The sequence below is a fragment of the Tamandua tetradactyla genome, chromosome 6 (genome assembly GCF_023851605.1).
Source record: "Tamandua tetradactyla isolate mTamTet1 chromosome 6, mTamTet1.pri, whole genome shotgun sequence".
Taxonomy (NCBI): Eukaryota; Metazoa; Chordata; class Mammalia; order Pilosa; family Myrmecophagidae; genus Tamandua; species Tamandua tetradactyla.
This window is the reverse complement of record NC_135332.1, coordinates 76,850,788-76,864,926: the sequence shown is the minus strand read 5'-3', so window position 1 is coordinate 76,864,926 and position 14,139 is coordinate 76,850,788. Positions and strand designations below refer to the sequence as shown.

The window sequence follows — 14,139 nt, the reverse complement described above, 5'->3', positions numbered from 1 at the left end:
TACATGCTTCATAAGTTTATTATGTCTTAAAGCTGCATAACATTCCATCTCATGTATATAGCACAGTTTGTTTAGCCACTTGTCTGTTGATGGACATTTTGGCTGTTTCCATCTCTTTGCAATTGTAAATAATGCTGCTATAAACATTGGTGTGCAAATGTCTGTTTGTGTATTTGCCCTTAAGTCCTCTGAGTAGACACCTAGCCATGGTATTGCTGGGTCGTATGGCAATTCTATATTCAGCTTTTTGAGGAACCACCAAACTGCCTTCCACAGTGGTTGCACCATTTGACATTCCCACCAACAGTGGATAAGTGTGCCTCTTTCTCCACATCCTGTCCAGCACTTGTCATTTTCTGTTTTGTTTATAATGGCCATTCTGGTGGGTGTGAGATGATATCTCATTGTAGTTTTGATTTGCATTTCTCTAATGGCCAGGGACATTGAGCATCTCTTCATGTACCTTTTGGCCATTTGTATTTCCTCTTCTGAGAGGTGTCTGTTCAAGTCTTTTTCCCATTTTGTAATTGGGTTGACTGTCTTTTTGTTGTTGAGTTGAACAATCTCTTTATAAATTCTGGATACTAAACCTTTATCTGATATGTCATTTCCAAATATTGTCTCCCATTGTGTAGGCTGTCTTTCTACTTTCTTGATGAAGTTCTTTGATGCACAAAAGTGTTTAATTTTGAGGAGCTCCCATTTATTTATTTCTTTCTTCAGTGCTCTTGCTTTAAGTTTAAGGTCCATAAAACCACCTCCAATTGTAAGTTTCATAAGATATCTCCCTACATTTTCCTCTAACTGTTTTATGGTCTTAGACCTAATGTTTAGATCTTTGATCCATTTTGAGTTAACTTTTGTATAGGGTGTGAGATACGGGTCCTCTTTCATTCTTTTGCATATGGATATCCAGTTCTCTAGGCACCATTTATTGAAGAGACTGTTCTGTCCCAGGTGAGTTGGCTTGACTGCCTTATCAAAGATCAAATGTCCATAGATAAGAGGGTCTATATCTGAGCACTCTATTCGATTCCATTGGTCAATATATCTATCTTTATGCCAGTACCATGCTGTTTTGATCACTGTGGCTTGATAATATGCCTTAAAGTCTGGCAGCATGAGACCTCCAGCTTCGTTTTTTTTTCCCTCAAGATACTTTTAGCAATTCGGGGCACCCTGCCCTTCCAGATAAATTTGCTTATTGGTTTTTCTATTTCCGAAAAATAAGTTGTTGGGATTTTGATTGGTATTGCGTTGAATCTGTAAATCAATTTAGGTAGAATTGACATCTTAACTATATTTAGTCTTCCAATCCATGAACACGGTATGCCCTTCCATCTATTTATGTCTTCTGTGATTTCTTTTAACAGTTTTTTGTAGTTTTCTTTGTATAGGTCTTTTGTCTCTTTAGTTAAATTTATTCTTAAGTATTTTATTCTTTTAGTTGCAATTGTAAACAGAATTAATTTCTTGATTTCCCCCTCAGCTTGTTCATTGCTAGTGTATAGAAACACTACCAATTTTTGAATGTTGATCTTGTAACCTGCTACTTTGCTGTACTCATTTATTAGCTCTAGTAGTTTTGCTGTGGATTTTTCAGGGTTTTTGACATATAGTATCATATCATCTACAAACAGTGATAGTTTTACTTCTTCCTTTCCAATTTTGATGCCTTGTATTTCTTTTTCTTGTCTGATTGCTCTGGCTAGAACCTCCAACATGATGTTGAATAACAGTGGTGATAATGGACATCCTTGTCTTGTTCCTGATCTTAGGGGGAAGAACCCAATTTTTAAGCATACAAGAGGAAAGAGAGAAAACAATAGATTTTGGAAAGTTTACAGTTACTTCTTCAGAAATCCAAAATGACACTATTCATCTCACTAATAGATGTATTATATTATACTGTTAGGAAAGAAATGAATATTTTTATATATAAGAACCTCTTGGGAACTGACAAAACATGTCACCAATGTGGTCTCCAGGGCCTAGAGATACTAAAATGCACTATTTAACTTGTTTTATCTGCAGGATTTTTATTGTTCAATTCATTGATTCATTTATTCCTCAAATCATTGAGGACCTACTCTTTTTCCAGGTTCTCTGTGTGGTACAAAATATAAAAATGTTCTGCTTCCTGCATCCAAGAACTTAAGTATCAAACCTTAAAGAGGATATCTACATAAAGATGGACTATCGTTAGTAGTACAATTATAAAAAATGTTCCTTCATGAATTGTAACAAATATACCACACTAATGCAAGGTGTTAATAATAGCATGATATATGGGAACCTTATTTTATGCATGATTTTTCTGTAAGCCCACAAAAACAACAAAAAAATAACATCCTTATTAGCTTGGCAAAAGCACATCTGACATTTGTATTTACTAAAAGGGAATCTGATCATGATAAAAAGAAAAATTTTATGCAAGTTACTACCTTTCTCTTATTGTGAAATTCCTAGATTTACCATTGACTTCTTTTCTACCATATTTTAAGAAATGCGATTGCATAACAAATGACCATTTCTTACCCAAGAAAAAGAGATGCTATATACACAACTAATTGTGATGCAATGTATAATGTGAAAAATAACACAATAAAAATCTATAGACAGTAACATGACAGGATAGAAGAGGGGGGAATTAGTTTCTGCCAAGGAATCTGGAAATACTCCATGGAGAAAGTAACATTTAAGCAGTCCATTGAAGAATACTTAGAATTTCATTGGCAGATATGGGAGTGCAACATCATTCCAGACAGTGATAATAAATACAAGATAAGGAACATAAGTTGTACATTTGTGAAACTGTGAATACTCTCTTTAATTTAAATTATGAAGCATTTGAATTTTCTAGATGATGATAGTATAAGGAAGTATAGTATATGGAAGGCTTGCCTTTGAAGCAAAGGAGCTTGGGTTATTCTATGGACAATGCACAGACTCCAGGACCTCCCTGAGCAGGAAATAACAGAGAAGAGATTGGTGCCAATGTAATTGATTCACATGTTTTACAAAAGTCTGAGATAAGAGTAGTAGATAAGAATAGAAAGAAGGAAATGCCTTCAAGAGCCATGGCAGATGCATCATTTTAACGAGGTTATATTATGAGGTGTATTAACATGTTTCCTCTCTTAAATTTGCTTTTACATGACTTTTCCCCAGAGGCAGACATTTGACTTGGGAGTAATTAAGGTTGTAAAGGCAGGAGTGAAGAGAGAAAGAAAAAGTGTTGTTAAGCCCTTAAAAATTAAAAGAGAATTTTGACAATATTCTTAAAGATTAAGTGTTGGGTTGAGCAAGAACAGAATTCCTAAATACCTGTGCTTCCATTAGCATATCAAGAACCAGGTGTAGTCATCTTGACTATGGAATTTTATTATGTCAAAAGTAAAGAGAAAGGATGTGATGAATGAGAGAAAGAAAAATAGCTAACATAATAAGATCTAGGGATAAATAACCATATCTAAATTTAGTTTGCTGGACAATGTCCTAAGCACTTTATTAGGAATATTCACAATCCTAATAAAATCTCTTAATACAGGTGCTATTACATCTATTTGACAGAGGGGGAAACTGAGTCAAGGAGCTTAAGCAGTTTGTTAGGGTCACACAGGGAGCAAGTTGAGGAGATTGAATTTGAACCAAGGCAGTCTGACTCCAGGGTCTGCTCTCAAAATCACTAGACCTTCCTGTATCAAGTGCAAGGGGAGAATGAAATTCTGAGACATAGATGATCTGAGGTGAGAAGTTAGGGACTCCTTTACCTTCTGATCAAACCTTGATGGGGGTATGGTAGAAAACCCCAGAAATCTCAAGGGGAGAGCCAAGAGCAAAGTGGACTTTGTCATAACACTTGTTGGAAGGGCTCTAGAATTTTCTGACAAAAGATAGATGTTAGCAAAGATCTTACCCAGTGGACTGGTCATGGGACAGTCATTTGAAGGACAAGGGAAGCTGGTAACAGAAGTTGCAAGGTAGAGAACCTAAAGTGGGGCTGAATGGAAAATATGACTGAGAGGGTGTCAGAGGATTTATAGCACTAGTGAGAACTGAGAGAGCAAGCTAAGGTGAGACCAAGTCAGCAGCTCTAAGATCCCTGAGGACTCCCAACCATCCTAAAGGACACAGTAAATTCACCACCGGCAGACTGCATTAACAGATCCCAGTGGATGTCCAGTGACCAGGCAAGAAGTTAAGACTTTTACTATGGACACCAGTGAGCTAATAATAAATAAATAAAATAATAATAAAGCTTATTATTAAATAAGCTTTCTTTTACACCAAGACTGCTTTGGGGAAAGAAGAAAGAAGGGAAACCTGGAAAGGCTGACCAGTTTTGCAAAAAAAGACTGTTGGGAATTTGAAGGAGTTGCTTTAAATGAGAAGAGATTAAATACATAAAATTTGCAATTTTAAGTACTCCCCACACACCTCCTCCCATCCACCACCACCACAATCACTAAAACTATGGCTCAGAGTGAAATTAGAGCTTTACAGGGGAAATGGCTGCATTTTCATGGCACAATCCCTCTATTATTAACAGCATCTTCTAACTAATTGGACGAGGTAGGAGTAAAGGGTTATGAAAGAGAAGAGCAAAAATTGCAGCAGCATCCCCACTTCTGTACCTGGGTAAGGGAGTATAATTAAACCAGGAATCAAGTTAGGGGACATGGCAAAGAGTAAAATGCAGGAGAGAAGCAGGAACAAGAGGATATGCCCAGAGAAAGTTGATGACAAAGTACCAAACTAACATTTCTGTGGGCCAGCAGGTGGCTGGAACTGGTGGCCTGGGAGTCTTCCTTGGGGAGTCACTCCCATCACAATGACAAATAAAGCTGCAGGTGAATAGGATCACCTGAAATAAAGTACAGAAGAAAGAAAGAAGAAGGATGAGAAAATATCCCTAATAGCAGACCTTTAGGGTGTGAGGAGCTAATGAGAAGCTGCGAAGGGCTGAGAGGACTCAGAGAAGGAGGGACTGAACCAGAAGGGGGTAAGCATGAGGTGTGGAAAGCAGTAAAGGAAAGGAAACCTTTGAGTAAGAGGAGGTGATTAGTGGGGCCAAAATCTTCAGGTAAGTTACATATGAGAAGTACTAGAGAAGGCCACTCAGGATGTGGCTGTGATGTTTTGATAGTCTTTAAACTTCAACACTGCCAAATTCCATCTTGGGCATTCTTCTTTTAATGATAATATTATACAGGCACTTATATCCATAAACATACTTTACCTAAATTGGCTTTGCCCTCTGGTTCCCTGTCTGAAAGATAAAATATAAGGTAGGTTTATATGGAGAGCCACTAATTGTGCATGCTAGATGGACTGTGTGGTGTGTGCATAAAATTGCTTTAGAAGAGAGAAAGAGATTCAGTCCAAGGATCATTCTCATTTTGCAGGTAGGGTAAATAGAAAAATTTCACTGAAATCAAATCATTTGTTTAGGTTTATTGAGTAGGGGTCATGACTCCACTCTTTTTTGGAGATGGACTGGCTTGGCTATGAGATTTGTAATATCCCTCTGCCCCTAAAATTAATGAAGTGATGAATGAAAGGAAATATTGAAAAATTTAAACACCTAGTGTATTACAATGATGTGAAGGGATTATAAGAGAAACAATTTTCCTTTCTTCAAATAAAAAGTATTTTGCACCCCCTCCCTCCCCCTCCCAAAAATATAATACAGGTTTAGTCATTCAGCTAGCTTATAAACATGTTAGGAAATTAAATTAACCCTTTCAAGTAAGTGCCACTCTAGTGACTGAAATAATGGTTTTGAGGTCTGTCCTAGTTAACAAAGCTTCCAAGTGCTTAATTAGTGGACAGTTAATAGTATTTGCAATGGGACATTTCCTTGTGCCATAAGTTCCTCTCTGGCAGTAAGTTATCTACAAAGGTATCAATTAGTGACCTGAAACTGCTAAATGGATTTCTCTTTCCAGCCTTCACTAGATGACACCTAAGATTACAATTGCTATAAACAATCACTATGCTATGTACATAGCACTTACAGCTGTCATCATATAATATTTGGAAATTACTTGCTTGCTAATATTATGAGTTTGATTTCAGCATTTCCATTTAAAATTTCAAAAATTAGTCCTTTACCCTTTTTGTAAAGTGAGACATAAAAGTCAATGGTGGAAGATTGTAGAGAGCCGCTTTCCGGGTTTGGCCTAGTGGACACGCCGCAGCCTGCCCTAGAGTTCCCCCCGCCCATCGAGTGAGCCAAGATGGCGCCCGCATCCTGCCTCCGCGTATGACGTACGCGCCCGCCAACCCTGTCTACCAATCACCCTTGTATACGTGGCGTTAGCCCATTGGGTTTGGATTTTGTATATAAAGGCGTTACCCGGACGGGGGGGGGGGGGGGGGAGACAACCCGCAGAGAGCCGTGCCTGACGGCCGCAGGGAGGTTGTCCCCCACGGGGTTTTTCCCTGTGTGGAAACTGTATTCGTGTGATGAAAGCTTAACCCCAGTAAAGATTAGCACTCGAATCGGCCGTGAGTATTGTGTCCGTGTCTGTTTCTTTTTCCTTCCCTCCCTCGGCGGCGGGGATAATCGGAAGCCAGACGGAACAGCGCCGGACAAGTGGTGGCCCGTACGGGGAACCTTTTCCAGCACCGTGCACGGACTCCGGCCGGCCTTCGCGCCTGATCACCGTGAAGGGGTGAGTGCTTCTTTATTACGTGAGGGTTAGGGCCCGTGGGTTCTCAGGCCGCCCCGGGGGAAGGGCTCGATAGACGTCATCGAGCACGCTTGAAGCTAGCGCCGACTGCAAGAATAGGGCAGTCTGAAAGTTCACCCCTATTATCTCCCTTGAAGACACTGTTGAAGCAGAGAGGCATTTTAGTGCGAAAAAGCTCCCTCCTGCGATTTCTTGAGGATATAGCCACCTTTGCTCCCTGGTTTAAGCACACCGGAGGTCTTACCTTGTCTTGTTGGATAAAGCTCGGTCACGATATCGATCGGGCGCGTAGGACGGGCTTATGCATGGACCCAATCTTAGTCCCCATATGGGAAACCGTCCGCGCGTGTCTTGAGGCAGAGGCCGCGACGGGCCTCGGTCCGACCCTTGTCTTAGAACAAGCCCGAGAAGCATTACGAGAGTCCCGGTCAGCATCCTCCACGAGCGGCTCGTGTAAGGGCAAGCCACTGGAGCCGGATGCTAGCTCAGATACTTCTGACTCAGAGTCAGAGCATTGTGAGAGCGAAGGACCAGATGAGCCCCCACTGATTGATCTAGAGAAGCCCTCACAGCCCTCTGCCCCACCAGCGCCCACAACCGCGCGAAAGCTTCCGGGGAGGAGTTTTAATGCCTCCGCCTTTGATCCCCGCAGCGGACTCCCCCTAGTGGCCGGCTCGGGTAACCTCCATGACCCTCGGTTACAAAACCCGGAAGGGAACCCGGAATTCCCCGAGTGCTGGTCGGAGGAGGGGCCGCTCTGCCTACCTCCGCCGCCCGCGTACGCAGGCCCCCAAGATCATCCACCGTTGGTTAGCAGAAGGAGGCATTTCTGGAAATGGAATCCCTTTAGCGCACTGAGCGCTAGTCAGCCAGCCGCCATGTACCCAGTCATTATCAATCCCTCCGGTAATAATCAATATGAGGGTTATGATTATAAGGTTCTGAAAGAATTAAGACAGGCTGTTCACCAATACGGCCCAAATGCCCCTTTTACCCTAAACATGGTCGAGAACCTCTCTGCCCTACACCATACGCCTGCAGACATATATCAGCTTGCTCGCGCCTGCTTGCCCCCAGGTCGATATATCGACTGGAAGGCGTGGTTTGAGGAATTAGCAGACGAGCAGGCAGCAAGAAACGCGGCAGTAAGGCGTGGTGGATGGAATGCCGACATGTTACTGGGCAAGGGCGCCCACGCCCAGAATCAGACAGGGTTCCCCCATGTCCCCCCGATTCTATACACGCACCTATACGTCCGGTTTTACTCATATGGGTTTTAGTCGAAACGTGTCAATTTTCACCTTTAATGAGACCTTTCCGCTTACCGATGATACACTCATTTTCTCTTTTGCCAACCTCTCCATTGCTAACTGTTCCACTCGGTCTAACCAGACTTGTCCTACAGGTTGTGGTCGTGTGCCTTCAGGTGTGCTGCTTGAGTTCCTCAATGCGACCGATCTTTCCCTTTCTTGTCAAGGCTTACTGGAAAAAAACGAGACGAAGCGATGCCTCAATCTTACAGGGTTCCGACCCGTCGTGTGTTCGTGTGCTGAAGACTGGGACGCTCCCGACCCCCTCTTCCCCCCATGTGAGCATGACCTTTTTCAGGTAACCACGATGCAGGAGTTTCAGTGGCACCGGTGCATGTCCTCGCCTCGCCCGCGCCGCCTAGGTGATGACTGGTGGGTTTGGTCCACCGACCCTCACGCCTACTCCATCAAGCCCTTGCTGAACTACTCAGAGGGAGCTCAGTGAGCTGACCTCGTCCAATGTCGTCACGCCTTTACTAACCCCTTCACCTCCAAGGTCCAGATTTATGTTAGCTATGTCATCCCATTCGAATACCTGTGTGCATCCCTCCCAGATGGATGGCTCATCTGAATCACCTGGGGCAAAGCTCTTGTCGGCAAGGTTTGTTGCGGACTCCCTGGCCACTACCCGTATATAGCAGACGCCAGAGGCTGTTAATTTTGCGCGCCTAGCCGCCTCGACGGTGGAGCCGCGGTCACAGTCCTGGCCAGACTGGACTTGGCTCTAGCCATTGCACCGAGGCCTCCGCAGCGCTTTCGTTGCCCTGGCTGTCGCTCTCAGGATCCCCGCTTGACCCAGTTGCAAGGCAGAGCACTGCAGGGAGGAGTCACGTGGTATCCAGTTCACGGACTCTCCGGTCTCTATATGAGGTGAGCATTCTGGTCGGTGCCAGAGGCTCCGTCGTGTGATGACGCGAGCCTAGTCCAGACTCCCCAAAGCACCAAACTATGTTGTGAGCCACTCAGGCCCACGGGAGCACCATCATCAATAGAGACACTGGGTACAAGAATACGGTCTACGGACCATGCCTCTTATAAAAACAAAAAGGGGGAGATGTAGAGAGCCGCTTTCTGGGTTTGGCCTAGTGGACACGCCGCAGCCTGCCCTAGAGTTCCCCCCGCCCATCGAGTGAGCCAAGATGGCGCCCGCATCCTGCCTCCGCGTATGACGTACGCGCCCGCCAACCCTGTCTACCAATCACCCTTGTATACGTGGCGTTAGCCCATTGGGTTTGGATTTTGTATATAAAGGCGTTACCCGGACGGGGGGGGGGAGACAACCCGCAGAGAGCCGTGCCTGACGGCCGCAGGGAGGTTGTCCCCCACGGGGTTTTTCCCTGTGTGGAAACTGTATTCGTGTGATGAAAGCTTAACCCCAGTAAAGATTAGCACTCGAATCGGCCGTGAGTATTGTGTCCGTGTCTGTTTCTTTTTCCTTCCCTCCCTCGGCGGCGGGGATAATCGGAAGCCAGACGGAACAGCGCCGGACAGAAGATAACCCAACAACAAAAGTGCTTATAGAATAAACCTATGTTGTAGAATCAAATAAAAAGGGATTGGCTTTATATAGTTCTTAACATGAAAATGAAAAATGATTAAACAAAAGCATGGTTATGTTATCAGTTAAAATAACTAGGAGACTGTACAGTTGATCAGAATCTTGTCTTTATTTATTACATATTCATTTAAATGGCTATAAACATGTCCTTTTATAATAGCAGGCTTAAAATGATACACCCCCAAATTTCACCGTATGTCTAAACAGCTCATGGAATTCGTGATTTCTTTTGATGAAGAAAGCTAAGAAATGACTACTGAATGCTTTGCTGTTTTGTTCTTTTAGAATATGCCAGTCCTGAGAGAAAGAATGGCTAGGAAAAGGAATGATAAATCCAGCTGAACAAACCAATACTTGGATTATTAAGCAGCAAATTACAAAGTTTATCATGTGCTTAATTGTAGCTTTAGTAAATAATCAAATTTATTTATTAAATAAGGAAGAGGAAGAGGGGGAGAAAGAGAAGGAGAAGGGGAGGAGGTAGGGGGAACATTCATTGAGCTCTTAGTTTGTGCTAATTTTCTAGATTTCTGTCATGTAATCTCTATTTAATCTTCCACAATAACCCTCTGAAGTAATCACTATAATTATCTATTCTAATAGATATTGTAATTATCACTACTTTACAAGTTAGGAAAATGAAGCCCATGAGGTTAAGCAAGTTTCCCAAAGTTGGAACACTTTGTTCAGGTTTTCTCATTTCAGTTTCTACATTTTTCATTTCTTTGATGTGGCCTATTTCTTAATATTCTGAAAGATAAGTAAGGACAAACTGATTTAGTAGAACCCAATGGCAGATGGGGCACATATCTCTTCATCCCCCTCCACTCCAAATGTAAACCATATCTTCATTATTTTTCACTTACTTTGCATCTTCCTACCTTCACTTGTAAATTTCAGGTCAGTCCAGAACCAAAGTATGTTGAGTATCATACATTAAAACAAGCATAAGAAGGTGGCTTTGCACTATGAATATAAGAAGGCAGTAAGGAATGTGGAGTGAATTCTAACTCAGCTGTTGAATGACTTCAGATAATTCTACTTAGTTCTTGATATTTTTCTTCTCTCTCTCTCTCTCTCTGTTTGCTTTTTTTTTTACTAAATGAGGCGAGGGCAAAGCAGAAACATGCTCTGCAGTATTTTTAAAAATAGAAAACTCAACATCAATAGTAGTTCTCTCAGTAATTGTAAATTCAATTTGATAGTTCTTATATACAATATAAGCAAGCCAAGCTATGGTATATATTCAAGATATTACAGCTCTGCCATTTTTAAACATTCCCACTTGTCTTTTTCTCTATAAAGGGTTATTTCATGATTATGAGGATACCAGTTCTAAATACTGGGTTGTCACAGCAGCAATCAGTAAACGGTAGCATATCATGAAAAGGTAAATTGTTCTAATTACCATAACTCAGTTCAAACAATCCCTCATTTTATTTATTTTCACTTACAGAGATTGAGGTGAGGTGCCATGAAACTATTGCTCTTGTGAGAAATAGAGGTAGAGATTACAAACTACTCCACAGCCCATTGAACCATAATCTCAGAGTTCACCCATTACTCTTGGAAGCTGCCTTCTCCCTCTCCATTTCCTCCTCATTCTTCTTTTTCTTCCCATTTCCTTCACTGTCAGTAGCTGATTGATTGTTAAAGCTCAAGTGACTTTAATTAAGCTCTCCCTCTAGATATTCTACTGGTCTAAAATCTGGGAGTGATTAAGCTGTTTGTTTATTTATACTTGATTTTTTTCCAAAAGAGTTTAGAGTGTCTAAGAGGTTAAATTATTTGTATGTGCAAGTTTCATTATTCAAATTACATGCACGATACAGAATTTGGAAAGGCACCACCTCACAGGGACTAACTCCTGCATTAAGCTAATTCAATTGTTACATCCCCGGGCTGAAAATCACTTCTATTTTAATAAAAGACAATGTCTACCACTTACTGAGGTATTTTACATGTCAAATATGCTAGTAGATCATTTACTTAATTGTCTGCATTAAAACTCTCAACAGCCCTCTAAAGGAAATTTTATTATCCGCATTATATAGATGAGGAACTGAGGTTTAGGAAAGGTGAGATAATTTGCCCCAAATCACACACCTGGTAATAAACAGGGACAGGATTGAAATTTAATTCTGGCTGACACCAAAACCATCACATCACATTAGTGGGTTTTGCTTGTTTTGCTTTGTTTTGTTTTATTGTGAAATCATTCACTAAATTTAAACTCTAATGTGCTTATGGGCACAGACAAATACAATAATCCCCATAATGCTACACAGAGGATCATTCAGTCTAATTCTCTGTATAATCTATCAATGTGTGTAATAGTTTCCAATTTTCTCTTCTTTTCTTCCTCAGGCTTCATTTTAGTTAGACCATTCTCCCTAGCACAATCTGCTGAACTCCCAAATTTTCTCACAAATCACATTCCTATCCCCTTCCAGGGCTGTCCTCTAGCCAATGAGCCTGTGCAGAGCTTTTGTTCATGGCTCACTCACTCCTAAAGGACTCCTCCTACCAGAAACATGCTCCCCATTACTCTCCATAAAACCTTTCTTCTGTTTATTAGGGTTGCCCTATTCTATACAGACTTTGAAAATTCTCCTTCCTTGTAAACTATTTTACACTAATTCTGAAATCTTTTCTCTCCCTCTCTGCATTCAGTTGCATTTCCTTTAACTCCACCCAAATACAGTCATCAGTTGAGAGTTGAATGATTTTACCATTCATATTTTTATGTCACTTTATCTCTCTCATTTCTCCCTTTTAACTGTGAACCTTTCAAATGGAAGAACCTATTGTTTCTTTAATTTTGCACAATTTCCAAAACAGGTTTTTCCCTTAATGAGTACTTAGATCAGTGTTGATGATGACAATAGAGCCAACCAAGGCATAAAATCATAAGTTTTCTTTCCAATACAAGTACACTCAAATTAGCAAGACTTGTAGATACATCAACAGTTTTCCAGATATCATATATCAAGGGGAAAAATATATGTGATCTTGAAGGCTATTTCTTTTTTTCAAAAAAGCATGCATTCTATTTAAATGCCATATCCAACTTGAATACTAAGAAACAGAAGGCAGTTTGTCATTTTACACATTACAAAAGAAGATGAACTCTTCAACATGTGTATTTCCATTTCTATCGTCACTACATTGATATCATAAACAGTGCTTGGTAAAATTTGACATGATTTTCCAGACGTTATAATAAATTTTTAGAAAAGATTTTCTTTTATCTGAGTAAAGTGAGATGAGTCTTTTTTCCCATTTTGTAATAATTTAGTTGCAAGGTGGGTCAAACTGCAGAAAGTCTGGAACATGTTTAGCTGCTTCTAAAACTAACAACACACATGAAGTTATGGATAAGATTTAAATTTCTAATATTTTGAATTACTTCATCTAAGCTTGAACTGGTGATCTGGTCATTTACCATGAACAAAACTAGCTGCCAAAAAGGTGCCTCCTGTTCTGTGCTCTGAAGAGGAAAGTTTAATGAGTTAAGTTCACAGCCTGGATGCCCCTCCCTGAAATGCTCATTCTCCCCTTTTCAGGTCATTAAAAAAAATTGCTGAACCATCCACTCAAGCTGATCATTTAAACGATATTTTGAATTTCTTCTCATACACACTTTCTTCCCTCTATCCACTCTTCCTCCAAGCAATATAATTCACAATAGTTAGCTGTGAGTCCATTAAACAATTATTCAACTTGACACAACCCATGAGGTTTACCAAAGAACTGCGCCCTTCACTCCAGCATTTTCTATACTGCTGATTCACGCAACCCACCACTGGGCACAATGGAATCTGCTTGTAGTTAGAATGAAGATTAATTGTGGAAGCTCCATTGAAATGTTAAGCACAAAGGCTGTGATCGTAATAAAGAAATCTTTAACTGAGATGCTTCAACAGCAAATGTTAAGCTGTATATACATTACCACATATAAAAAAAAGTTATTTAAATAGAGAGAGGGGATCAATGAACAAAAAAAAAGCAGAGAAACTGGTTTATTGAAAGTGAATTTTCTTCTCCAAAGTTCTCCAAAATTACTTAATTTTAAAGTACAGTGAATAATCTTTTTTTATTCTTGGACTTTCTCCCTTTTCTTAAATAAATCCAAAACCTTGGACAATTGTTAGGAAAATAAGTCTCAGTTTTAGAGTCTACAAAGCTCTTTCTACAAATGGAAGCTTAATTAATCCTCACTATTCTGAAACATTAACAAGTTAGAAAATATTTCTATCCCATTTTATAGAAGATAGATAATGGCCTTATTATTCAATAGGACTCTAATTTCTAATTGATCAAATATAACCAATTGAGCAAAATATCTGAAGTCATGATAGACAAACATGGAATAATTTTGTTTTTCTGTGATGTCTACTCTCCCACTGCCTGCAGATCTCATAGCTCTTTAATTAGGTCAATATTAAGAATTAATCTAATGCAAACCCCCAGTCTCATCTCCTTTTATCTCCCTGACTCAAACTTTTCCCATGCTAGATGGAAACTTCCTTAGAGACAAGGATAAAACTTCCTCCTCTCCTGGTCCTAACTC

General features: G+C 40.6%; 1 protein-coding gene across 3 annotated transcripts in view; it reads right to left on the bottom strand.

Moving 5' to 3' along the window:
- LOC143686146 (uncharacterized) overlaps window positions 1–14,139 on the bottom strand; it is a 124,560-nt gene that overhangs the window by 44,660 nt on the left and 65,761 nt on the right. The gene's annotated exons all lie outside the window — the stretch shown is intronic.